Here is a 27,650-nt window from a genome sequence, read left to right as displayed (position 1 = left end):
GGCACGATTCCAACCCTAGAAAGGAAATGCAGTCAACGGCGAGAGAGAGACAGAAAGACAGAGAGAGACAGAGGGCCCCACATCCACGCGGAGCCTCAATGAGATCGGCCAGTGCCCCAGGCCTCCCACGCCGGCCCCTGCCTGCCACGCAGCGGCCGTGGCTGCCGCTCGGCCAGGACCATCCGTTACAGAAACACCTCGGTCCTCCCCGCACCGACGCTCATGAAACCTTACTTTAAAAATAAAACTGACCCATTAAATAAATAAATGCGTGTTATTAACACATCTATGGAACATTCATATTAATAAACCCGCCCTGTGCCAGGCATGAGCCCTGTGGCTGACGGTTGGCCCCCAGCTGGAGGGGCTGTGAGGTGGGGTGGAGTCGGCCCCCAGAGCCGGGCACCTGAACTGTCAGTGAACTGTCAGGTGGTCCGCTCCCACCTGGGTGCCCGTCTCTGTCCCTCCTTCTATAGGTCTCAGGACCTGTGGCCCCCCGGGGACCCTGCCCCTTCGTTTGGGTCCTTCTCTCACTCGCTGGTGTCACAGTCTCGCTGGTGTTACCACCAGGGGAGGGGTCCTCCCCAGCCCCTGGAAAAGAGGGGACCCCGGGCTGCTGGCCGCTCCTGGACAGCCGTGCTGGGAGCCGGGCTCGGGTCAGAGCACACAGACTGCCCGACCGCCCCCCACCAGACAGCGGGGGTCTCGCAGGCGGCACTGCAGCCGTGCGCAGCCCTTCATCCCCAGAACAGGGGGATGGAACCCGACTGATGGAAAAATGCTCTTCGGTGTCTCCTGGACAAGCGTGTGTGAGCGCGTCCGCGTGTGTGAGCGTGTCCAAGTGTGTGTCGGTGTCGCACGTGTGTGTGAGTCTGTTGCACGTGTGTGTGAGCGTGTCACACGTGTGTGTCGGTGTGTTAGTGTTGTTGGGGGTGTGCGTGCGTGTCAGCCTACGGGTGGCCCTCGGGCCTCCTCCGAGTGGCACAGCCTGGCCTGGGTGGCCTCCCCGGGGGGCGTCCTTGCCAGAACAGAGGAGCGGAGGTGCACTTTAGAGGCGATCTGGGGTGAGAACGTCTGTACGGATGTCTGACGTCTGATGACCTGACTCGGCTGAAACCTTAATAACCACGAAAAAGACTTACATTTTTCTCTGAAGCTTTAGCAAGTATTTTGCTGTGAAAATGAGCCTGTGCGTTTCCACAAAGGTACAGAAGAGTCTGACCCGGGAGGCCTGCTGTGAGCCCACATCTCAGGGCAGCCTGTGGTCAGGATGGGCTGGGGAGCGGGGGTCCAGGGGCCGAGAGTGACTGGCCCCCGTGTGGCTCACGTAGGTCTGCTATCCGGAGCGCCGGGCCCCTGAGGCGCATTGAGGTCGGAGGGCCCATCCCCGCCTGATGGAAACCGTCCATCCTGCTCACAGGAGCTCCGCTCTCTGCAAAGCTCAGGGGGCCGCCACCCTCGGGGCTGGAGCGCCAGTCGTGCCTCCCTCCAGATGAAAAGCCACGTTCACAGGCCGGCCGATGTGATCGCAACCTGTGACCGTCACAGGACTCCCGCTGGCGCTCCTCCCGTGTCCAGGCAGGAAGCGCGCTCTGTCCCCACCTGGCCAGGTCCCCGAGAGCCCACACCCCGGCTCCCTGCGGGCAGCACCTCCAGATTTCACACCGACTTTTGACCCTTGGCCTCCCTCCAGCCCAGCTCCGGATTGGGGAGCGGCCCACGTGGAGCGGACGGTCATCCCAGGCGGGTCACCCACACAGTCACCACTAGAGGGCCGGAAGCAGGCGGAGGCCTCAGGGACAAGGGGAGAACCTGCGATGTGGCTTGTGGAAAGACCCGTGCTGGGAACCCGGTGGGGTGGTGGACGGGAGCCAGCTCCCTGATCCGGCCCTTGGGGCTGCCTCCTCAGTCCTCAGTGCCCCCATCAGTTTGTCTGGGACCACCAAGCAATCCCCCGGCTGTGTTACTAGATATTTCTAAAAAGTCATTAAGAATTTGTTTATACATACAAGCAAAAAGGCCCCCAAACAACCAAAATGAAATAAAATTATGGGGCCTGTGGCGCGATCTAAGATTTATTTTCCCAGCCATGATGTGAAAGAAATTCGCGGGCCTTGGGAACCGGTCAGCTCCTGGAGGGGCTGTGGCCTCAGGACACCTCCGTCCCCTCAGGCCCCCTCGGGCCCCCTCGCCCTGGGGATTAAAGCAAGTGTCTCCCCATCAGGACAACAGATGCACTGCCCCCACCACTCGGTCCTCGTCAGGCCCCGGGACCAGCATGGGGTGAGGAGGGGGCCAGGGCGGCCACCCCGCCCGCTCTCATCGCTGCGGCCCCGGCTCAGGGTGTCTGAGCAACAGGGGAGGCGGAGGTGTGGGGCGGCCGCAGCTTCTGTTCCTGATAGCGCCCTGGGCACCACGATTTAATGGATTAGTTAAAATGATGTGAAAAAATGGATCTCTGATTTATGACCTGCAATTTTTTGCTGACTGCAGCGTGTTTTCCCAAGCCCCGTGTTTTACAGTCTCGGGCACATAAGGCCTTTGTTGTTTCCCTGACTTTGCCCTCAGGGCTCATCCCTGCACCCTTTGCCCAAGGCCTCTCCAGACCTTTAAAACAGGAAGTTTAATTTTATAGAATTAAAAAAGAGAAAACGGTACTTAATTATCTGGCTGTGAAACAGCCCTGCCCTTTCTTAATTTTAGTAGCTAATAAAATGCTGTTCCTGGAGTTAACTACTTCTGGTCCAAACGCCCTGCGATTCTGGCTATTTGGGTAGAATATTTTATGAACTGTTATATATTGCACTACGGGCTTTAAGCTCTGCTATGACATATTTCTCTCAAGATTTATTAGGAATTTTTATTTAAAACAATATATTAAATAGGGGAGAAAAAGTAATCTTAGGTAAAATTCGAATATTAGCAAAACATAACGTGGACCAAAACCTCTTTTATTTGAAGTCAGTCCCCTTCCGCCCCCCTCCCCCCACCCCGCTGCTATAAACCGGTTTGGCAGCTGCATCATTAATTCAACATGGCCTCCAACCCGCGCCAATCAGGAATCAATTTCAAGGCTGGTCGCCACTTTAGTGACTTTATGGAAGCAGAATAATGAATTGTGCCCGCCAAGACCCCCAGCACCTTCCCAGTTTCCACCAGACCCTGAGGATGCCCGCACAGGCCTGTGCTCTGGGACCCCCCGAGGCCCCCCACCCAGAGGCAGGCCCCTCAGCCTCCCACCCCCAGAGGCCAGGGACTGGGGGACCACCTGCCCTGCATGTCCTAAGCCACAGCCTCACAAGGGGTCTTCCATGTTGTTTTGGGACGAGTCTCCTCCCCCTGAGCGACTCTTCCTCTTCTACGGACGCCCTGCAGGGTGCTAGCTCCAGAGAGTCAAGCTCAGCGATGCCCAGCTTTGGGGGTGGGAAGGGGGCCTGGGCAGGGCCAGGGCCCCGGGGCAGGGGGCCGAGACCCCTTGGGGAGCAGGCCGCTGTAGTCCCACTGAGTGCACTAATCCAGCACAAATTCAAAGATGGCACGTAAGGTGGTGACGGCAGAGCCCCAGGTGTGGCCTGCGGGTCTGGCCTCTGACGTCAGCCGGCCGTGGTGGGGTGGGTGGGTGCCTTGGGGCAGGGGCCAAGTGGAGGCTTAGAGCAGAGCCCAGGGCGTGGGAGGCTCAGCCGGAATCAACAGCCCCCGGCGGGTAAGGTAGCTTCTCACTGGCCCGGGCCCGGCGTGGATGGGCAGCCCCGGCCTCCTTCCTGTGCCCTCTGCACCCTCCGCTGCTGTGGTCCAGCACCTAGCCACGTCCTTTGGGTTGAGGGCGGCTGAGAACTGGGCGGGACAAGCCCCCTCCCACCCTGGGCTGCGCTGATCAGAAGCCCAGTATTTTCAGCTTGTGGTTAAGCATTGATGAAGAAAACCAGCAGGGCAGAGAGAGAGGGGTCAGGTGCGGGGCCTTGACCTGAGGTCTGGGGGTGCCTCAGACAAGTCAGCATTTCTGCTGAGAACCCAGGGTCAGCCCAGGAGGGAGATGTCCAGGCCGTGGGAGACCTGGGGGTGGAGGAGGCCAGGGGGCAGGTGTCTGTCGGGGATGGGGAGCCTGTGAGTGGGGAGGGTGGGAGGCGGGGGCTGTGGGGGGAGCTGGGCTGGGCTCTTGCTCTGGGGTCACAGGCCCAGCTGCCCTCCCGGGGCAGCAGGATGGCCACCAGGGCAGGTGTCCCAGGTAACACCTCCCCCGAGCTGGGCCCTGCCTGGGGAAGGCGACCTGCTTGCAGAAGGGCCGCCCTGGAGAGCACCTGCTCACTCTCCACGGTCACTGGGCGATGGGCGGGCACGGGCCGCGGCCCAACTCGCCGGAGGGCTGCAATTAAAAGGCTATCGTCCTCGTCAATTACAGCAATCGGAGCTTCCGAGAAGGCGCCTCCCCAGCTGCATGCCCGCCAGTCAGCCGTGTGTGCTTAGCTAATTCGTGGGCATTCAGGACTGTGAGCAAATATCAATTCTTTGAGCCCTGTGGATCCCCTCGAATACATCTGCAAGTTTTACTGCACTCTCACCAGGCCTGCTCAGGGTCAGCCCGGAGCTGCACACTTAATAGACACCCACGAGGCCACCGTGTGTGGCAGGAGGGTGGCACTGGCTGGGAAGCGGTCCCAGCTGCAGGGCTGGGCTGACTCCCCCTGGGGCCGGTGCTGGTGGGCGCAGGAGGGGTCTCACGTCCACATGGGGCTGGCTTCTGGCGCTGTGGTCACCACTCTGCCTGTCTGGCCAGGAGTGCTAGGAGTCCCCAGGAAGGAGGGGCACTCTGGTTCTGTATCCTTGTCAGGCACATTCAGCCACCCCATCACCGGCGAGCCTCGCGGCCCCATCCCCGCTTGCATCCATAGACTGAGGACAGCCCTGCTCCGGGAAGGAGTCTGGCGGTAATAAACAGGGCCCTGCTCCCAGGTCCTGCAGGCGCAGGCAGGGAGGGTCGGCACACGCCGTGGGGCTGGGGCCTGGGTGGCATGCAAGTTGACTCCTGTCCTGGGGTGAACATGGTCCCCCAAAATCATGTCCACTTGGAACTTCAGAATATGACCTCATTTGCTTTGGAAATTGGGGCTTTGCAGGTGTAGTGAGTTAAGAGAGGTCATATTGAGTTGGGGGAGGCCCTGATCCATGGGGGAGGTCTGGTGACCGGCAGGCAGGGCTGGGGCAATGCGGCTGCAAACCAGGGAACGCCCGGCTTGCTGCAGCCGCAAGAAGGTGGAGAGAGGCCTTGGAGGGCCCCCCAGAGCCTCCGGGGGAGCACAGCCCTGCCCACATCTGGATGTGGGGCTTCTGGCTTGTTTTCAGTCGCTAAGTCTCGGCAGCTGCAGGAAACACCAACAGCTCCCAGCAGACCCTTCCCGCAGGTCCCTGTCCTGTCTCCCGAATTTCGTGATTTTCCGAAATCTACCCGATCGTCTGTTTCACTGCAAAAGACAAGCAAGTCGCCTCCGGGACAGTCAAATAGAATGGCGGCTGGGCTGTCCTGTGGTCCCCTGGCCCTGGCCAGCCGCCCTGAGCCCCGGGCTGCAGGACCAGCAGAGGCTCTGCTCCCAGCGGGCCGGGGTCAAATCCCAGCCACCCCTCTGCTGTGGGCAGAGTCCGTGCCCCCTGGGCCTCTGGGGCGGGGCCACCCGCCTCAGGGCTGGGAGCATCTGAAAGCCATCAGCTTACTCAGAGGTCTCTGATGCACCCAGTAATCCATAGGCCTGGGGGTTTGGAGACGGGAGGTTCAGCAGGGAAGGGTGTGAGTTTGTCCTCGGGGAAGAAACAGATTGTGCAGGGAGAGGGGAGAAAGAGCTGGGGCACAGGCCTAGGGTGGGGGGCAATCTGCAGGGGGCAGGAGCGGTGGGGAGGGGAGGCAGCTGGGTGGCAGAGGACGAGTCTGGGCTCTCTGGGTTCCTGGCTTCCCACTGGGCTCAGAGCACCCGGCCTGGGAGAGGCTCCCCCGCAGCCGGCACGGGGCAGCTCATGCCCTGTCCCGCCTGAGAGGGCTCCCCGCCCGAGAACCCGGGCCCCCGTTACCTCCTAAGTGCCCGGGCCTGCACTCCCTCAAGCCCTAGGGATTCCCCCCCAAACTTAGTAAATGCTCCACTTTGTTTGGGGCCGTGACCGAGGTGGGTTTTGATTTCAGTCGAGCCAGTCTCCCCGTCTTTACTTGGAGCTAGATGGAGCCTTCCCAGGTCTATTTCGGGTAACCTCGGAGCTGAACATACTTGTGGGATGAGACAAGCCCGTTGGTGATGTATTTGATGCCATCTTCAAAGGGGAACTCAGGATGGAAACAGGATCCTTGACCTTGGGCAGGGCGGGTGGAGGGAGAGGGTTTGCTGCCGTCGGAGGCTCTGAGCGAGAGCGAGGAGGATGGGTTCCAGCAACTGTGCGGGTGGGACTCCGGCGTGAGGGGAAGCCGAGGGTCCAGGGGTGTCGTCCAGGATCAGAGACCTGCCAAGGAAATCACTGGCAGCCGTGGAAAAAGTATGCCTGGCTAGGTCTTGCTCTCCCCTCAAAGCTGCCAGCCGCCTGCCTCCGCCAGGATGGCCAGGCGTGGGGGCTTGCGAGATCAGCGAGCAAGCATCTGAGTGGGGGCTGTTCCTAGCCCAAGCTGCAGACACCAACCAGGAGGAAGAGCTTCTGGCCCCCTCCCCAAAGCTCCCAGGACCCGCCCGATCCCCCCAGCCTGGCCCCCACCAGGCCTGTGCTCCTCGGTCCAGAACGTCCAGAGTGGCTAAGAAGTGGCAGCAAGCTGCAGCCGACGGCAGTGCCATCAAAGCCCACAGGAAGGTCATTACAGCCCCAGGGAAGCCTGCTTGGGGCCCGAGTGTCCAAGGTGACAGCCCGCGGTGCTGAGGGTGTGAGGGGCGGAGAGGGGGAGGATGGCTGTGGGAAGTGGAGAGGCTGGTGAGGAGCCGCACGCAGCCCGGGCAGAGACAAGGGCTCAGATGAGAGCAGTTTCCGTCCATGCATCCCTCACTCTGCTTCTTCTCCTCCTGACCCTGCCTCCCCAGCCCACCCATCTCCTCTCTCCCCTGTGCTTCTGTGTCTCTACCCATTTCCTCCCCCGTCCCTCTCTCTCTCACTCCACCTGCCCCTCACCCCTCCCTCTCCCCTCAGCCATGAGGCTCAGAGGTCTGGTCTGACGGTGTCAGAGTTGAATGGCCAGGGACCCTGAGCAGGTGGCCTTGGCCAGCCAGTGATGCTGCAGCTGTGGCCGGCCAGGTGTGGAGGGTGGTGGAGGGTGAGCTGTCGAAGAACGGACTGAGGGATCCTTATGTTCGCCACTTCTCGCCGTGGGCGTCCTTGCACCCAGACGCACAGCTGAATCCCACACTGCTGTGGGCCTCTGACCATGCGGGCCTCCCGGTGGGAAGATCTGTCTTTACCATCCAGTCCCCCCTTGGGCCTCAGTCAGTGCCTCGGGCCTGGCAGCTTTGTGTCTGTGCCTCAGAGAGTGAAATGTGGACAACAGAAGGGATTCTGTGCACAGTAAGGACAAATAGAGAAGTCAGACCAACCCTTCCCCTGCAGACAGACAGAACCAGCTTGAATCAGAGTCTGGAAGGCAGCGGAGAACTGGGGGAACACCATACAGGGGACGGTCAGAGGGGCTTAGCCGCCGAGCTTGTTTCTTCCCTTGGGGCATCTCACTGGGAGGCTGAGAGGCTCTAAATCGTCCCATTGCCAGAAACTGGACTGAGGTGGTCCTGGGTGACCAGTGTCGCCTTCTGCTCGTCAGAGACGCTCGTACGCCCTCTCTGGAGGAAGAGAACGTAACGCTGAGCCTCTGATCATCTTCAGTTATTTAGAAAATATGTAACGTTCGACCCTCAACAAAAACAACTAGATATTCGAAGAGACAAGACAATATAAATGAAAACAAAACAAAACAAAACAAAACAGGAAATATAAACAGACCCCCAGGAGCTCCAAATGTTGGAATTATCAGACACAAACATTAAAATCTATGCGTCACTCTGTTCTAGAAGATAAAATAAACTTAGAATTTTATCAGAGAGCTAAAAACTATAAAAAAAGAACAAAATGGAAAATCAAGAACTTAAAAGTACAATAATTAAAATTAAGTCAGTGGGCATATTGGACTGGACAAGAAATTAGACACAGATGGAGAGAGAATTAAGGAACTGGAAGACTGATCAGAAGAATAAAACAGTCTGCTTCATGGGGAAGGAAAAGACAGAAAGTACAGATAAGAATTTGAGTTTTGTGGGGGATAAAGCGAACAGTCCTACGGGCTTCTAACTGGATCCGAAAGGAAGGAGAGAGAGAGAGAGAGAGCAGAGAAGAAACAGTATTTGCATAGATAATGGCTGAAAAAAACTTTAAATTGACAAAATTCATCCAACCGCAGATTAAGGAAGTGCTACCAGCCCCAAACAGGTCTATTAGAGTTGGGATCACAGATGTGAGGCGGGCTGTGAAGGTGGTGAAGGAATCATGGCGGTGAGGAGCAGGCTCCCACCCACCTTCCCCAGGACAGCACTGCCTTTCTCGTGCCGTCTTCCCTGTCTCTGTCTGTCCGGGGCCATCTTTGTAAACCGCTGAAAACCGAAGAGCAAGAGAAACTTAAAAGCAGGCAGGAAATAAAACCCATTGCTTTCAAAGGAGCCGCAGCCAGACCTAGAGGTGGCCGACAGGCACAAGAGAAGCCGGAAAACAGTGACATAGTGTCTTAGCGCTTTGAGACGGCATGGCTGTCTACCTAGAGGTGTATTTCAAGAAAGACAGCAAATGAAGACATTTCTAGACAAACAAAGCCTGAGAACTTGTCACCAGCAGATGCTCACGAAAGGAAGCAGTGAAAGGTTCAAAAGGAGCCCTGCAAACTGTAAACATGTGGTCTAATTTGTACGAATACTGACTGTATACACAGAAATGAACAACATCCAGTGTTTTGCATATATACCTATATCTGTATTTATGTGATTAGGATACATAATAAAAACATAGAAGTTGGGCGCATAAAACTGAATTGAACTATTCTAACATTTTTGCAATGCCCTAGAAGAGGGTAAAGTACCACGTACCATGTTACTGTGACGAGTCAGGGATGAAGCTGTAACCTCTATACTGCTGAAGTAACAGAAATGTATGTAGAAATAATGAGATAGTGGGGCATGGAGTAATTTTAAAAAACTTAATCAATCAAAAAATCAAAAAAGAAGAAAAGGAACATAGATTACTCAGGCCAGATAGAAAGTAAATGGAAAGATGTATTTAACCCCAAACATGTCATTAATTCCATTAAATGCCAATAGATTGAATGCTCTAATTAAAAGACAAAGATTGTCATGTTCCATAAAAACAAAATCCGAATACATTTTGTCTATAAAATCTACATAAATAAAATCCAGGTATAAATTGTTCATAACAGCTACAATCTAAATATAAGGGTACAAGCAGGTTGACATTAAAAAAAAATGGAAAAAGGTATGCTAGTAGGACTAGCAGTAGAAAGCTGGAGAAGCTGCGCTGAGACCAGGCCAAGCAGCTTTCAGGGCAAAAATCAGTATCAGAGAGAAAGGTGGGCATTTCGTGTTGATAAAGAGTTCAATTCACTGTGTAGACGGAGGAATTCTAAATGCATAGCCACCTGATAACATAGTCTTGTAATAAATAAAGCAAAAGTTGACAGAATTTAAAGAAGAAATCACCAGCTCCAGAGTGGACCCTGAAACAAATCTCTCAGTAATGAGTTGAACAAGTAGTCAAAATATCATGAAGGATGTAGAAGATTTAAACAACATGATCAACAGTTTAACATAATTGACATGGATAAACTGTGCACCCCAAATGCCACTATATACATATATATATATTTTTAAATTACACATGGAATATTTAAAAATTAAGTTTACGCAGGGCCATGAGTCAGGTTTAAAAACATTTTCAGAGGATTGAAATCATGTGGAGTTAAATTAGAAATAAAAAACAGATAACAACAATAAAAGTCTTGCAAGTTTAGGAATTAAGAAAAATATTTAAAAATAACATGTAAGTCAGAGAAAATGATCACTTTGGAAATAAAAATATTTTAACTTTAATGAAAATAAAAAATACATTACACCATAATGTGTGGTGTGAAGCTAAATTCTTCTTTGAAGGTAAATTTATAGCATTAAATGCATTAAAAAAGAAAAGAAGAAAAATGGAAATCAATCATATAAACAGTCACCTCAAGAAGTACTTAAAAAAAAGAACTCCAAAGAAAGTATAGAGGAGAAAATGATGAAGAGAAGCTATTAATGAAATAGAAAGTAAAGGCTGGAGGAAGGGTACAGCTCAAGTGGCAGAGCGCGTGCTTAGCAAGCATGAGGTCCTGGGTTCAATCCCCAGCACCTCCTCTAAGAGTAAATAAATAAATAAACCTAATTACCTCCCCCTCCACAAAATAAATAAATAAGTAGAAAGCAAAGGCATGAAAATGAAGCCCAAAGGTGATTCTTTGCAAGATTAGTAAAATTAATACACCTGCGGGGAGGGGGGGAGAGGGAGAGGGGAGAAAAAAAACACAAAAAGGCACAAATAGCCAACCTTAGGAAGGAATAAGGGAGAAGTTACTACAGATTCTGAAAGTATTTTGAAAAGACTTTATGCAAATTAATTAGAAAATGATAAATTTCTTGAAAAATAAAAGTTGAAACCATCATCAGAGGAAACTGAAAATCTAAATGATTGTATGACTGTTAACGAAATTGTCTCTGCCCAGAGCAACCTAAATGTGCACGGACAGATGTGGTATATACACAGTGGAGTGTTACTCAGCCATGAAGAATGAAATACTGCCATTTGCAGCAACACGGACGGACCTAGAGATGAGCATATTAAGTGAAGTCAGACAGACAAAGACAAATATCATATGATATCACTTATATGTGGAATCTAAAAAAACCTCAAATTTTATTTACAAACCAGAAATAGACTCATGGACATAGAAAACAAATTTATGGTTATCGGGGGAGAAAGCGGGGCTGGGGTGGGATAGATAAGGAGTTTGGGATTAGCAGATACGCACTACTATATGTGAAACAGATAAACAACAAGGACCTGCTGTACGGCACAGGGAACTGTGTTCAATTTCTTGTAATAACATAATGGAGAAGAATCTGGAAAAAAACACGTCTGTGTGTGCATAACTGAGTCGCTTTGCTGCACACCGGAAACTGACATTGTAAGTCAACTACACTTCAATAAAAATTTAAATTAAAAAAATTGTCTCTGGAATTGAAATCCTTCCCATAAAGAAGACTCCAGGTCCAGATTAATTTCCCCGTTTAATTCTATCAACATTTAAGAAGTTGTGCCAATCTTAACACAAGCTCTTTCAGAGAACTGACAAAGGTCATTCTCTTCAACTTGGTTGACAAACCGAGAATAATCTTGATGCCAAAAAGTGACACAGCCTTCGCCAGAAAACAGTAAAAATTTTGAAGTTACCGTTTATAACAGTATCAAAAATATCAAATGCTGAGTAATGAATCCAGTGTTGGGAATGCAAACGTTGTCACGGAAAACTATACGCCTGCAGAAAAATGAAGGAGAACGTGAAATAATGAAGGGGTATATTGTGCTCACAGACTGGAAACCTCAGGGGGAGACGCCCACCTCTGCGGGCTGATCTGCAGGTTCAGTGCAACCACGGTCAAAGTCCCACCCACTTCTCCGTGGAAACTTTCAGTCATTTTTAAATTTATGTGAAAAAGCAATGAATTTGGAGGAGCCAAATCGCTGGTGAAGAACAGAGAGGGAGACCTGGCTCCGCCGAGAAACCGTGCTCAGAAAGGTCAGTAGTTAAGCAACATGGTGTCATCGCACGGACAGACAGCGGACGGGCGTCCGGGCAGAGGCGGGGCCACCCACACGGCGTGTGGCCCGGTCCTGGGGCTCTGGGCCCGGGCAGGGGGGCCGCCCTCTCAGCTCTGCGTGGGGGAGGGCGGGCTCCCCGGGGCTGCGTCTGATGGGCAGCAGGGCGATGGCGGACCGGGCAGGGCTCCCTCGGGTCGCTCCCTGGGCAGCCTCGTGGGCTGGAGCCCAGGGGAGGGAAGCCGTCCTCCCACGGAAGGCCCACAGCGTCCTCTTCAGCCCAGGGCGGGTCGGGGCTTGCTGAGTTAAAAGACACGTGACCGCTGTCTGCTGGGAGCATTGCGGTGAACAGGCGTGTCTCCGACCACAGGGATGTGTGTGGCGCTCCCGGAGCTGTGCCTTGGCTGGAGAAGCAAGGGGAGGGTCCACGCCACCTCCCTGGAGTGCAGGACATGCAGGGAAAGTAGCCAGGCGGGGCCTGTGCCGGCCTCGTGGGCCACCTTCGGCTCTAGCCCAGGTGTGACCGTCACCATCCCAGCCATGCAGGGTGGCCGTGGGGACCGCTGGGTGGAGAAGGATGCTGGTCCTGGGAGCGAAGTGGGTGGGCAGGGGCAGGCAGCGGCGGACGGAGAGTCCTGCGTGGCCGGCTCATCAGAGCAGGGTCCCAGCTTAGCAGGAGGGCCGCGCACAGGCGACCGCGCGCGTGCGGCCGAGGGGCGGCGCCGAGGGCTGGCTGGCTGGCTGACGGGGAGCTACGTCATGGAAGAACTCACTTCAGAAATACCGAGGCAGCCTGTGGTCACCGCACGTTCTCTTCCTGCTTTACCAGGAGACGAGAGGCCAGGAACAAGGACAAGCAGTTGTTGGCTCACGAGCAGCCCCCAAGTCAGAGGTGGGACAGCTGTCTCCTGCCCGGAAGAGCGAAAGATGCAGGCCCCCCGCGGGGCCTCTGCACCCACTTGCTGTGAGCTCCACCCTCCCCGATGCCCAGCGAAACCCCGGGGTCCCCTTCCCGTCTGGCACACGCAGGGCCGTGAGACCACGCGCCCTGGACAGGCCCCGACAGGCTCAGGGTCTCCGGAGAGGCGGCCGTTGGACTTGGGCGTTTTCATCCTTTTGGAGTTTGCTCTAAGTTGCAAACACCAGATGGGACGTTTGGAGCCCAGATAGATTTAGTTAACGAAATTGTTCAAGGTGTGTGATTCGTTTTTAAAACTCCCGCGGCTAAGGAGGGGATCCTGCCTGCCTTGATGGAGCCTCAGGGGAGCTCATCTGAGTCTCCCCGGCCAGCCCAGGCCACCTGACCTCACCAAGGGCCTTCCCGCAGCCTCACCTGGCCACCTCTGGGAGTGGAGAAGGTCTCTGAGCATCCAGCACCTGGGAGAGGCTTGCACGTGGGTTCCTACAGGATTATCCCCGCGCTGGGGAAGCGAGCAGGTGGAGGTGGAGCAGGCCGGCATCTTGCCAGCTCTCGGGTGGCCCCTGCCTGCCTCCCCGCTCTGCGGCCTTGGACAGACAGAGCATCTCTCCCGGGTGCCCAGGGCAGGGAGGGAGGGTGCTATCCGCTTCTTGGAACTGTTGTGAGCGACAGGGCTGGCTTGCTGCTAAGGCTTGGACAGCAGGGCCAAGTGAGCACTGCTGCTCTGTCCTTCTCAGGGGCCATCCCACCTGGCCGAGTGGGTGCCCAGCTGGTCCAAGAGGACAAATGGTCCAGAGTGGACCCAGCAAGGACCCTCAAAGGGACCCTGAGCTCGTGGGCCGAGCAGGCCTGTGTTCTGGGCTGTCCTTTCCGCACGGAATTCTCTGCTGGGGCAGGTGCTGAGGTGGGCATTGGTCTTGCGACTGCCCATGGGGTCACCGGGGTCTGAAAGGAGCTGGGAACGCTCGGACACCAGCATCGTCATCCTTGGCTGTCTGTGACAGAATCCGCAGTGAACAGCAGGATGGGCGAGGAAGCTGGGGCAGGGGGCAGTGCCAGGATGCCTGGAGTCCCTCGCCACCTGTCTCCTGGGCCCTGGGGTCTCTCCTCCAGGGCGTAAGCGAAGGTATAAATGAGGTTCCCGGAGAGATCTGATGTCTCCTCACCCCTTTCCAAACATAAGCCCCATTTTACATCCAATAGCCTGAAACAGGCCTCACCAGGGGCCCAACGCCCGCCAGCGGGAGCCTTTCCCCAGGGCCTGGTCCCTTCTCGTGGGGCGCTGGCCTCCCGCGTGGGCCCCGGGTCTCCTGCGAGCATCACCCTTCCCGGTCCCTGTTTCTGGGCAGGACCGCTGTCGGGGGCCAGGGCGCCGGCGCCCACCTCTGCTGAGTGGGTCCCTTAGACGTCCCCGTCGGCCTCTTCCCGGGGGTCGTGAAGCCGCGTCACCCCCTTGGAGTCTCCGGGCCGGGAAGGCCGGCTTGTGGTGCTGCTGGGCATGTGTGCCTCCAACCTCCAAGAGGCTCGCTGGCCTAGAAACACCACTCCGTCAGTCCACCGGCGTTTTCACGACTCTGGGACACTAGAGGGACCAGCAGACCAGCGGCACACGGGCTCCTGCTCGGCTCCAGCCTCACCAGACGCTCGTGGGAACACTTCTCCCCGACTGCCACTCGGCCCGACGGCCCCGCGGGCGGCTGTGGGCTCTGGGGAGCGGGCTGGCCGCTCATCCTCTGAGACCTCCTCGCTCTGCCTCAGGGGGCAGAGCCCCGCTCTCCGCAGGCTCCAGTATATGGGCTGAACCGCGTTGCCCCCAGATGTGTACGTTGAAGCCCTAACCCTCAAGACCTCTGAGTGCGCCTGCATTTGGAGACGGGGTCTTCACAGAGGTGATTAAGGTAAAATAAGTTCCTACGGGCAGGTCCTAATTCAAGGACTGGTGTCCTTATCATAAGAGGAGATCAGGACACAGACACACACAGAGGGACCGTGTGAGGACGCAGGGCGAAGGCGGCCGTCTACACGCCAAGGAGAGAGGCGTCAGGGGAGCCCTGCCCCGCCCACACCTGACCTCGGGTCCCAGCCTCCGGGCCGGGGACAGGGTAAGTGTCTTTGTTGAAACCCCTGATCCGTGGTGCTTTGCTGGGGCAGCTGGGCAGCCTGCAGGGCTGGACCGACAGGAAGGTGTCCTGAGGGTGGAGTGTCGCCCAGCTCACTCCTCCAGTGCAGCTGCTCCAGGACGCTGGGGAGAAACGGGGCAATAACGTCGTGTAAATGGGAGAGCAGACATCTGGGTGTCACTCTCACCAAACAAATATTTGCTCAGAGCTTTCCAGAGGCGAGCAGCGCGGACGTGGCCCCAGGATGCAGAGCCCACAGGCTATTAATGGAATTAATAGTCACTTAGAGAAACTAACGAGACCATATGTGCTAGTTTGGATCGTTGCTCGGCAAATACTCACCCCACCTCTTCAGGGCGGGTGTGGGGCTCCCCTGGGAACTCTGGGCAGGGCCCTGTGACTTCTCTCCATGTGGGCGTCGTGATTTGGGCAGAGGTCTCCTGCCTGCCTGCTGGGCACACTCCCTGCAGCCCAGGCCCCAGAAGCACACAGTCTGGTCCCCCAAATCAGCCCCAGGCAGAGCCGCCCAGCTGGGCCCGGCGTGGCCCAGCCAGACCACATGGGCCTGCAAACCGTGGGGCTGAGGATTGGGGCCTGTGCTTGGGGGTGGGCCAGACCGCCCCGGGGAGCTTCGTTACTCGGCATGACCGTAGCAGTTGCTGACTAAGCACCACGCGTGTGTGACTTGAACTTCTGTCGGAAAGGATGAAATGCGGGGAGAATCCGCCCGTGGTCTGTCAAGTCTGAGAATCATTTATGGAATGAGCACACTCGTGTTCCCCAAACTGTAGCCTCTTAGGGAAAAAAAGGCAGTGACTTGCCCTAGGAGAGGGGTTGCAAATGCAGTCGCTAGACCAGACCTGGCCTGCCATCCGTTCTGGAATGGAGCACAATCTAAGGAGGGTCTTTACATTTTTAAAAGGTTGGAAAGAATGAGGAATTAAATTTCATGACACTTGAACTTTAGATGACATTCCAACTCATGTCCATAAAGCTTTTAGGGGATTCAGCCACACCCTCTTGTCACGTGTTACCGACGGCAGCTTTCCTGTCTCAACGGCAGGCAGGTCACTCAGGGTCACGCAGCCTGAACTGTCACTTTCTGGTCCTTTATGGGAAAACTGTCTGACCCCGAAGAAGAGGAAGTCTTAGGGCAAAAACTGAAAAGTGTCACTTACCTAGTGGGGACCATTGTGCATTGTGACCCTGGAGCAAAGAGAGAACAGGCATAAGGGTGTCCTTCACGAACGTGCTCAGGCAGCCCATGCCCAGGGCTGCTGCGCGCCCAGCTCCGTGAAAACGCGCCGTTCCCGCCGGAGCAGGTGGGGCTGGAAGCGTGATACCCTGTGCTTGTTTCTGTAACCTTGATGTGAGGGTCAAACCTTCCTACTTACCCACTGCGTTCCTTCCTTCTTTCCACGTCCTCCATCACCCGCTCACCCCCCAGCATCTGTGTGCTGTGGCCTGTGCTGGACCTGAAGACGCAACATTGAGTAAGGCAGCTGTCCACTCAGACATCCATCCATCCATCCATCTGTCCATCTGTCTATTAACTCATCCATCCATCCACTCACCCACCCATCCATCCACTCACCCACTCACCCACCCATCTGTCCATCTACCCACCCACTCACCCATCTACCCATCCACCTATCCACCCATCCATCCACTTATGCATCCATTCATACACCCATCTACCCATGCAACCACCCAAGGACCCATTCACACATTTAACTCATCCATCCATCTGTCCATTCATCCATCAATCCATCCATGTATCCATCTATCCTTCAATGCATCGTCTACTCTATCCACCCATCGATCCACATACACCCATCCATTCAGCCATCCTTCCACACCTTCATTTAATGACTATGTCCAAGTGGCCATTTACCAAGAACCACGCCGGCTCAGGGATGTGGAGGTGAACCAGTAGGTAAGTCTGTGCCTCTGTGGCGTTCACGCCTTACAGGAATAGAGATGACCCAGCCTGTCGTTCCAGTTATGATGTGAGAACCAGAGACAAGGGGCAGGAGGTTCCGGGGAAGGCAACAGGAGGCGGCATTTCCAAGGGGGTGGTGTCCAGCCAAGACTTCCAGCTGAGGAGTAAAAAGACCCTTGACCGGTGAGAGGTCTGAGGTTGGGCTGAGCTGCCCTGCTGGCTTGGGGAGGGCTAGCGCAAGTGGAGGGGTCCAGGGGGCCTACATCGCAAACAAATCACCCACTACCCGAGCTCAGTGCCTCCACTGAGGGGCAGAGCCCGCTCTTTCGGGGAATGGAGGACGGAGAGGGTCCCTCTCTAGGGAGACTTAGCTGACCCTGTGGGACGGGTTAAGCAGTGTCCCCCAAATTCATGTCCACCGGAACCTGTGAGTGTGGCCTTATTTGGAAATAAGGCCTTTGCAGACGTCGTCAAATTCGGCTGAGGTCGTTAGAGTGAGCCCTGATCCAGTGACGGCTGTCCTTATAGGAAGAGGGAGATTCAGGCCCACGGAGGAGGACATACAGCGGACGGCTGTGGGCAGATGGAGGCACCCGCCCCTGGAGTCTGGAGGAAGCGCGACCCTACCGACGCCTTGACCTCAGACTTGGGGCCTCCAGATAGCTAGAGAATAAGGGTTCAGTTTGTGGTTCGTTCTTGCAGCCCCGAGGCTCGGAAGCACCCCTGCCCCCACCGGAACCCACCTGTCCACGCTTTCGCCCTCCAGTTTTCTAAGAAAACCTGCGCCTCGGGGCCACAGGCACTCCAGCCCGTCCCCCTCCATCACCCCCACGGCGCTGCCTCGGCCTGACCAGCTGGTGGGGTCAGATGAGGGATCTCCCCAGACAAAGAAACTCACCCACTTAGGAGCTGAGACTTGGGTAAAATTCGGTTTCCCACTCGAAGAGAAGTGATTTATAGGACGTTTGGAGCCAAAGAGGTCGCCTGGAAAGCAGGCGCTAGACGAAATAATTTATCAGAAGAGTCTAAGTGGCCGCCTGTGGCGGTCGGAGTGCCCCGTGGTCTTTCCCAGTCCGGGAACCTCCTGGTCCCGCCCCGGTCGGCCGCAAACTGGTCCTAGTTTGGTTAAGGGCTGAGTGGATGGGTGGATGCCAGTCTGGTCATTGTCACAGAGCCATCGTCTCCTCGGCCACCGGGAAGCGAGGCCCCAGGCAGACGCCTGGTGCTCCGGGTGGGTGTCTCCTCGTGGTCCTCTCTCAGGGCCCGGCGCCCTGGGGACCCCCGCACGGCCGCTGGGGGAGAAGAGCCAGTGTTACGGATGGAGCAGGTCCTCTCCTGTGAAGAGGTCAGGGGAGCCTGGACTTTGGGGGACGTTTGTGGCCGCCTCTCCATGGGGCAGCGGGGTGACTGCTGGGCTGTGCTTGGTCGGACCCTCAGGCACTGAGTGCCCTGGTGGGCCAGTGGGGCTCACACCCCACTGGCTGAGTGGTCCCTCAGTGACCAGTGCTGCAGCTGAGAGGCGGGGAGCACAGGGCCCCGAGTCTGCCTCGGGGTTCAGGGGCTGCAGCCTTGCTCTGAGGGCTCCCGCCTCCTGAGTGAACCCAGCCCAGACCTCAGCTGCCCTCCATGTGCGAATTAGCGCGGCCTCAGCGTCTCCAGAGGGTGCAGGCCGCTTTCGGATTTAGGATGGAAGCTGAGATGGGCACGGAGGGGTTCAGCCCGGCTGCAGCCCTGCGGCCCCGGGGCTCTCTAGCCACACGGGGCGACCAGGGTGGGTGGGAGCGTCGCACAGCCGGGGACACCGGCCGGGCTCGGGCGCCCCGCGGGGACCTGGCCGAGCCCCGGTGCACGGCTCGCGCCGCTGCTGTTCGGAGGGCAGCGTGCCTGACCCCGGGGCAGAAAGAACTTAATACACCATCCACGGCACGCTGATACCCTGAAACGGACGCTGATCCGGAAGCCGCTCCCCCGGACCCTAACAGGCTAGGTGAAAGTTTCCATTTGGAAAAGAGGATTTTTGCTTCCTGTGCTTCGCGTGAGTCGCTTTCTTGGAGCGTGGAGCGATGGCCCCGCAGCCCTTATCTTTGAACTCCCTGTACTTAACGCTTATTAAAATCAATACCGTCCATTAGGCGGCCGCATTTCCATTTTTAATCGTCTATTGATATACGGCCTGTGCTTTTATAGGACTAAACAAATTTCCGCTCTCCGTGCCCCTCCGCAGCCCGGGGGCAGGCGGTGCGCGCGGCCGCGGGACGTAAATGTTTATTTACTGCCTGCTTCCTGATTGAGAACATGCCTGGTGCGCGGGCCTCGGATGGCGTTTACACGGGAGACTGACGGCCACTTCCTGTTTCCCAGACACAGCACACGTCTGTAAGGCGCGTAATGAATGCGGGGTATTGTGGACAGAATCGCCGGGCCGTGCCCAGCCCGATCGCCAGGCTTTGCTATTTATTTATCTCTCCGCTCCTTTCTGAGGGGCGGGCTGGGGGGGCTCGTCACAGCGCGGCTGTGTCCCCCGCTCTCTCCCCGGCTCCGGCAGATTTCTGTCCCAGGGGCTTTTGCCTGGGGACAGGAGGGAGGACGGGGTGACCTCAGGGACGGTTTCCATCCCCAGGGATCCTTCCAGAATAAGGGGCAGCGTGACTGCTTTCCGGGCCCTGCTTGTCCCTGCACCCTGGAGGCCGGAGGCGTCAGGGACCCGGGAGATGGCCCCTCTTCCCTGCTCTCTGACCACCTGCCAGGGCCCCCCTGGCCTCGGCCCTCGCCCGGGCCCCACCACTGACTTCCGCAGAGCCAACAGTTTACACACAGTTTCAGAACTGGCACTGCAGGCACAGGGGAGTCTGAGACCGTTGCGGTGTGGACGGAGCTCACCCACGTTTGGAGGCTGCAGAGGGGCCACGTGCAGGGGACTCTGGGCACCCGGAGGCTGCTGCCATCCCAGGCTTGGGTGGCCACTGTGGGCTGTGGCCAGTGCCCGAGGGGGCTCTGGGCGTGGAACTGGAGGGAGCAGGGGCTCCCAGTCCACCCGTGCCCTGTTCCTCCAGCTCCTTCCAATGGAAATCTTGCTTATCTAGAAGTTTCTTGGCAGGAATTAGCCTCGGCTACGAGTGGGCTTGCCTCCAACTGCCCCCCAGGGAGGCGACATTCCCCATTTGTGAACCAGGCGGATGTCCATCGTGGCCCGGGCGTGGGCGGCTTGGGGCAGAGGACTCAGAAGACACACTGCCGGGGGGAGGTGCACCTTGGAAGCTGGGGCTCGGCCTCAGGAATCAGCTAGACCTGCGCCTGGGCCTAGGGCCCTGACCTGCCCTGGGGCCCCGGAGAGCTGAGCTGGTAGGTCTGACAGGCGGGCAGAGCCCCGGGGCCGAGGCAGGCTGCCTCCAGTCGCAGGGCTGGGGGCCCTCGCAGGCCTCAACCACCGAATGGCTTTCTGGCTGTGTCCTGAGGCCTCCCAGGTATTTGGGGTGTTCCAAGGCCTCCTGGGTGGGGCGCAGGGCGGCCAAGTTCTGCTTCTATGGAGTCAGCTTCATTTCTGCCTTAACTTTTTGTTTTAAACTATTTTGTGGTTTGTGGCCAAACAGAATCCAGCTGCTAAAATAAGCTGAAAGTCATTTGTCTGCTCGGATGCCCGGTCCTCACACGTGGGGAGACTGAGGTCCATCTGGGATCATGTAGCCGAGGGATCGGAACCCTCACCCTCGGTCCGGGCTCTGTCCCGGGTCGTTCCCCGCTCACCGGGCCGAGGGCGTCGGAAGGGCAGGGTCCGGGCACAGGGACCCTTCTCCTTGCTCCCGGGGGTGGGCACAGACCCACGGGCGCACCGCCGGCCACCCGGCGCACGACACCGGGCCGGCGAGCCAGGCTGTGGGCTGGCCGCGCGTCTGTGATCGGTGGCTCCATAAAACGCATTCTAATGAAAGGAACACACGGCGGAGGGCGAGGGCAGCCCTCACGCGGGGCTGTGTCACGGGGAAGTGTGCTTGTTAAAATGTGTAATGAGAGCCGTAACAAATCCCCAATATTGGGCAAAGCTGTCGTTAAATCCCTTAATGATAGTGGGGTTTTCTCTGGTGCGCCGCGCGGGCCTCTATAAAGCCTTTGGCGTGGCAGGAGGGGGCGCGGCAGAGGTGCGGTGGGGGGCGTCTGGAAACAGCCTTTCCTGGAGGCCGAGTGCCCTCAGCTGCTGGCGGCTTTGTCTGGGCCCTGAGCCGCGAACCCTGAATGGCAGGACGGCAGCCACGGTGCCGGCGGTCTGGGTGACGCCGGTGTGGGGTGGAGTTTCTGTCGCTTGCAATCCAGCGTCCTAATTAACGCTCCGAGTCTCCGTTTCCCACGTCCTGCGGGCGAGGCTCTTCCCTCCAGGCCTTCCCAAGCGGAGACCGCGCAGGGGGAGGGCGGCAGGCCCAGCTGAACCGCAAGTCCTCCAGGGGGTGACACTCCTGCCCTGGTGGCCTTGACCTCTGCGAGGACAGGACTGGGGTCGAGCAAGTCCCTGCATCCTTGGGACGTCCCAAAGCCCGGAGGGCTCAAGGTTTTGAGTGACCGTCTTGGGGGTGGTCCTTGGCCACCTCGAAAGCTAGCCTGGACCCCAGCTCAGGGCTGAAGCCTGGCTATGCCCCTCGCAGCTCTATGACCTTGAGTGGCTCCCTTGTGGGTGCTGTGTCCTGTCTCTTGTCCCTGAAATGGAACCAGGGTCCCTAAATGGTGCTCCAAGTCCAGTGTCCCCTCAGGGTCCAGGGACCAGGCTCGTGGTGCAGTGGGGACGGCCAGGGCAGGCCCACCCCTGCAGTCCACCAGGCCATACCCCAGTCTCAGGGCTCCCGGGGCTCCCCTCCCCGCTCCTCCCCACCCCACAGTGTCGATCTTTGTCACCAAATCATGTGTGTACCTGTGGGAGGACTAACCCTGTATGCACGCACACACGGACGCCCACACGGACACATGGACAAGAAGATGCGTGTGCACACGTCCTGTGTGAGGCCACGCCCTGCCCCACACACACATGCGCGCGTGCCTCCACCCAGTGCTCCTGGTCTCCGGTGGTGTGCGGGTTTGTGGGGAGCTGAGGGCTGGGAGGTGGGAGGGTCCTAGACCAGGTTGGACCACAAACACAGAGGTGACTGAACTTGACCTGGGAGGGCAGCGGCCACCTGCTGTGAGGCTGGGGAGGCGCTGCCCCTGGTGCCCCTCCTTCTCCTTGGGGAGGGTGTGTTGGGGGTATCTGGCCACTAGGAGGCTTCCCCTTCCCTGAGCAGCCCAGCGCTGAGTCCTTGGGGCCAGGGGAGAAGGAGCATTGCCCCCAGGCCCCTGGGGTGCAGGGACTCCCTCAGCAGCCCCTTGTCCCTCAGACCCCTGGAAACCAAGGCCTCCCAGGGGGCACCATGCTCACGGGAAGCCCGACAGGACGTGGGTCTCTCCCGGGGGCGGGGACCCGCCGGCCAGCACTGGTGGGGGCTCCCGCCTGGCTGGGTGGGGTCGGAGTCCTGGGTCCCGGGTCTCCCGCCCCTGCTGGGTGCAAACATCCAGGTCAGCTCGGCAGACATTCTGCTTCCTGTGGCCCCGAAGACAAACCTGGGACGTGGACTCCTCCCACGGGCCCTTGCCAAGGGGCCACAGTGGGTCCTCCCAGGGCCTCAGGGGCCCCCTAATGACAGGTCACTCCTGCCCGCCAAAGGACGAGGCCGCACTTGCCAGCCTCCCGCCCGGGCAGAGTGACACAGGCCGACAGGACCCAGGTGTGGAGGGTTTAACAGTCTGTGACCCGCCATCCACTCTCGGCTGGGTGTTAATGGCCAAATGTTTTGCAAGTAAATTACTAGAAAGAATTATTCCTGAGAGGCAGAGATTTGGGGGGGGGTGGAGGGGAGAGAACTGAACAGACGGGGCACGTTTGTTTCCACCCAGCACCCCGCCCGGCAGGGGGCCGAGAGGCCGGGCAGGCCTGCTCCTGAGGGAGGGGCTGGTGAAAGGGCAGTGAGCTCCCTGGACGGACCGCACCCCAGGAGCTGGTCCCTCTGCGGGAGGGGCTGGAGTGAGTGGCAGGACAGCCCAAAGCTCTGTGAAGTCCTCCCTCGGGGGTGCTGGGCGGAGCCGACCCTCTCGGCTTCCCCCAAGGTGGTCCTGGCACAGCCAAGGCCTGGGGACTCTGGATGGCCTGTCCTGCCCCAGCGTGTGTTCTGACCATATCTCAGAAATTGGATGAAGGAGTATGTCTGTGTCCCCACCTCCCATCCCCTGGAGAAGGGCCAGGGCTGTTGGGCAGTCCAGACGAGGCCCGAGGGCCTCAGGAAAGCCACGGGATGCTGCCGGAGGGGCTGGTTCTCCTGGGGCCCCCGGCTGCCCCGTCCTTGGAGGTGGTCTTCAAGCTTTGTCCTGGCCAGAGAGGAAGACACGGCGGGGCCAGGGCTCTCAGCAGTGACGGCAACGGTGCTTACCTGGCGGGTGCCCCACACAGGGGCTCCCGGCCGGCACGGGGCCCTGTCGCAAACTTGGCACCGTGAAATCAGTGCACTGATTCCAGGCACTGTGAGCCTGGGGATGGCTGGTGTGCGGGCTGTGCGAGCTGCCACCCAAATGCCACCCAGAGAGTGGTAGCTAGCCCTGGGCTGGGCCACCGTCACTGTCGCAGGGAAGCCCTCCCGGTTGCCCCACCCTCCGTTCGAGGCCCCCGCTGCGCAGCGTGGGGTCGCCAGCGCTAGGAGCTCTGCCAGAGCTCGCGGTGAGTTCTCCCCGGCTCCGAGTCTCCGCCCTGGGATGACCCGCAGCCTGCACTCCGCTCCAAGGAGCAGACGCATCGCCAGCCTGAACTCGGGGAGGGGCGGGACCCGGGGGCCACGAAGGGAGCATGACTGGGCTCAGGGGATGCAGCTGCCTGGGTCCTGGGCCCCTCAGGCTCGCTGCAGTTCTGAGCCCCATGAACCTTGTTGTTCCCATCTGTGAAATGGGGAGGCCCCCCTCCCCGGGTTTGTGAGCAGCAAAGGAAAACAATGAGAGTTTTCCTGGGAGTTATGCAAGGTCGAGTCCGAGCCTAGCGCCAGGTGTGGGCCCCTGAGGGGCCGCCTCCGGAGCAGGGGGCATGGGTGCCCTCCCCGGCCTGGACAGGAGGCATCACCACTGAACTTAGGGGAGGTGGTGCTGTGGCCGATGGGGCATTGGGGTTCACCCGGCCCCAGGGTTGGGGACATGGCCTCTGTGTGCCCAGGAGAGAGGCCAGGGACCCTGCAGGAGAAGGGGCAGCTCGGACGGACAGGCGGTTCTGCACAGGCTCTCCCCAGACCCTTCGCCCTCCGCGAAGGGCTCGCCTGCGTCTTTAAGACGCTAATGGGCCCTCTTAAAAAAAATGACAGTTTGCTTGCACACTAACAGGTTCTCGTCTGACATCAGCAGGGAATCAAAGATATTTTATTATTTGGAAACTCCATATAGGGAAGGCAGCCTTGAAAGTCTGTCATTGCTCCAAAACCCACACCTCCCCTGGGAGTTAATTATTTTCTTAAAATGCAACTTGTACTGTTAGTTTAAAACATTCCAACTGTGTTCACACTCTTTAAATCTTCAGTAAACCTTAGAGTTTAAATCACTTGCAGATAAGAGTAATTCTATTAGGGAGAGAGGGGACGGACGCTCGGAGGAGGTGAAATCAAATGGAATAAAAAGGCCATTGACTGCAGGCTCCCTGGGGCCCCTCCTGCCCTGGCCCCTTGGGGCGGGCTGGCCGCGTTCGGCAGCTCCCCGGGTCGGCTGCCCGACACCCTGGCCGGAGCTGCTCACCGTCCTTCTCCACGGGCAGGACACGGGCCTCGGGGCTGCAACAAGGTCTGCCTCCCGAGGGCCGACCTGGGACCCTCGCCTGGGTGGGGAGGGGTCTCTGGGTCTCTGGGCTGGAAGCTTCCTGTGGCCTGTGTGGCCCCAACCATCTGGGGCTGGCGGCCTGAGGGGTCTGCCCTGGGTCCCTGCCCTCAGCCACCAACGCCCTGTGGTGGAAGACGCCTCTGCCGCCTTGGGCCACGGCCAGCTGCTCGGATTGTCACCTGGGAGCTGGCTCTCTCCCAAAGGGCCTGCTGTACCTCAGAATCAGACTCAGATGGCGGACGCAGAGGCTGGCCCGCCGAAGGCAGCGTAATGGGCTGGTCCTCTGCTCTGGAGAACTGCAGACTTCTGAGAAGTTTTGGGGACCCCGGGACTCTGGCTGCCACTCCGTCCTCCCAAGCCAGACCCCACGTCCTGCTCAGGGGCTGCCTGTTGCCCTCGGGGTGACATCTGTCACCTAGGCCTTTCTGCTTGGCCGCAGGCCACGGCTCCCACCCCCGCAGCTCCGCCCACCCCTGGCTTCCCTCACACCGCCCGCCGGATTGTTCTCCCTGCCCAGCTGCCTAAGCCACTAACCCCTCAGCCGTCCTTTCCTCTCGGCCAGGCCCCGCCCCAGGTGGAACTGGGGCCTCCTTGTCTTCCCGAGCCCTGTCCATCCCTGTCCCAGCTCTGGCCACCCTGGACTCTCACTTCCCAGCTACCAGTCACCTCCCCACTGGACTGAGACCCCACTCCCAGGCAGGACCAGCCCGTGTTGTCCTCGTGTCCCCAGGCCCCACACAGGTCAGGCCCTGAGTAGTGGGCACAGTGTGTGCTTGAGGAAGGAGGGCACCAGGGAGCTGGAGGGGACAGTGGACCCTGTCCTCCCACATGTGCTGGGGCCATACTTGCCCCTGGGTGGCTGCAGCCACCTGCCAGAGCCCTGCGTCTCCCTCGACAGAGCCGCCACCTGTCCGGGACCCCTCGCCCCCGGTCATCAGGCTCACTGGGCAGCAGCGGGGAGGGCGGGGGTCCAGGGCTGCGGACTCTGGGCTCCTCCAGGAGGGCTTCTCAGGGTAGTCCAGGAGCCCTGGGCCCTGCGCTGCAGCCCCGCTGAACTTGTCACCCAGGAAGGAGCGAGTCGGGCAGCCCCTTGCCCCGAGGTGCTCTGCCTGCGTCCTCACTGGGGCTCTCCCACCCAGCATCTCCCCTCCTCCCCCCTCTGCTCCCCTGTGTCAAAGAGGACACGGAAGAGAGGCCAGACAGCCTAGGACTGGACACCAAGCAACCGAGAGGCCCTGGCGGCAGGGAGTGGCTGAGAATTTCGGGAGGTGGTGCCCCCCATCGCACAGCTGGCCAAGCTGGCTGGGGAAGGACAGCTGGGGGCAGGCGGGGCCCAGGGCCTCAACGTGCGGGCATCAGTGAAGGTGCTAAGTGCCTGTGTGGAGTGTGTGCACGTGTGTGTGAGCTTGCGCACGTGGAGAGCCCGGTCCCCACTGGGGAGTCCAGGAGTCCAGCCAGGCCAGGGGGGTAGGAGAGATGGGGCCGTGCCCAGGGGACAGGGGCGGCCCTACCTTCCTCCTGCTCATGAGGACTCTGCCTGGCCCGGGGCCTAGCTGCCCGCCCTTCGAGCCCCCGGCAACACACCCCGCTCCCGGGAGCCTGGCTTCCCAGGCCAGTCAGCTCCCGTGGCTACTCTGCCCTGCCCTGCCTGCACTTCACACCCCGTTTCCAGCAGCTTTGCAGCGACCTTGGGGCAGGGATGTGTGGGCCCTGGCTGCCTTGGGTCCCTCTCTTGGACACTCACAGGCGACCTCTGCCCTCTGGTTTGGGAGGATGTTCCTGCTGCCCCTCCCCATCCTGGCACGACCAGCTGGCCTCTCGTGGCAGAAGGAAGGTCAAGGGGTTAGAGGGAGGGCATGTTCCACGGATGGTCACTGTGTTCTGGGATGCACATGGCTGGGAGAGCTGGCTGCCCGGCTGCGACAGCCGTTGGAGGACAGCAGAGATGTCCACCTGCTGGAGTTGGACTCTGAGGCTGGGCTCAGGCAGGGCGGCTGTGGACACGACCTCCCCTCCTTCCTGGGGATGTCTCCTGTCTCAGGGAGGCACCTTTGAGCAAGCTGCACAGCCTCCACGTCAGCCCTCTGCATCCTTAGGCCACCTGGCCTCAGAGCTGGGGGCTGGGCTGGACTTGGGCTGAACTTGGGGTGCAGGACCCAGATTTGAAGATCCCCAAATGCTCGATGGAAGAGGGCCTAACCCTTACGTTCTCGCAGGAATTTTCCCCGGGCCCCGCAGGGAAGGAGGCAGCGCTGCAGAGTGAAACACGTCCTCAGCCCCCGCGTGTCCTTCCAGGCCGGACCTGGCCGTGTCTGGCCAGCCCTGCGCGGCCCTTCTGAACGTCGACTCCGGAGAAACCCTTGGTTTGGTCTCGCTCTTACCAAATAGCATTTTGATGAGTTAAGTGTGAGAGAATTAAAAACAACCCGATTAAATTTCCTTTATAAATACACATGGGTTTGGAAATCAAGGGGAAAGCGGCTTTGAGCTAATAAAATGCTACGTGCACCTTCCCCGCGAGTGTTCGGGGAAGGCGGCTGACAAGTCCTCGGAGCCCGGGCGCCCCAGCTCAGAGTCCAGGGCGAGCGGGCTCTGACCCAGCTCCCTGGCCGGGGAGGCGGCCTCCCCTGTTCTCATCCCAGCACAACAGCTGAAGAAAACCTTCAACACCTGTGGGTACCACTCGCCACCTGTGCATCTCATCCAAGACCCGTGGCCATGCCAACGGGAGAGTAAACTGAGGCAGGGAGGGTGGTGTGCACACGGGGCCTCCTTGCCTGCAGGAGGGGCAGCTGGGCACACGGCACAGGGGGTGGGGTTCGGGCAGTGGAACGTTTGAGGTCATTGGAAAGGCAAGCAGAATCATTAACAGCTCCAAAAATAACCCCACAAGAGTGAGGTTCCCAGGGGGCTCCTCCAAGCCATGGAGTTTGGATAAGCGGGGGCAGCTCTACTG

This window comes from Vicugna pacos, chromosome 13, assembly GCF_048564905.1.
Source record: "Vicugna pacos chromosome 13, VicPac4, whole genome shotgun sequence".
Taxonomy (NCBI): domain Eukaryota; kingdom Metazoa; phylum Chordata; class Mammalia; order Artiodactyla; family Camelidae; genus Vicugna; species Vicugna pacos.
Note: the sequence above shows the minus strand (reverse complement) of the source record.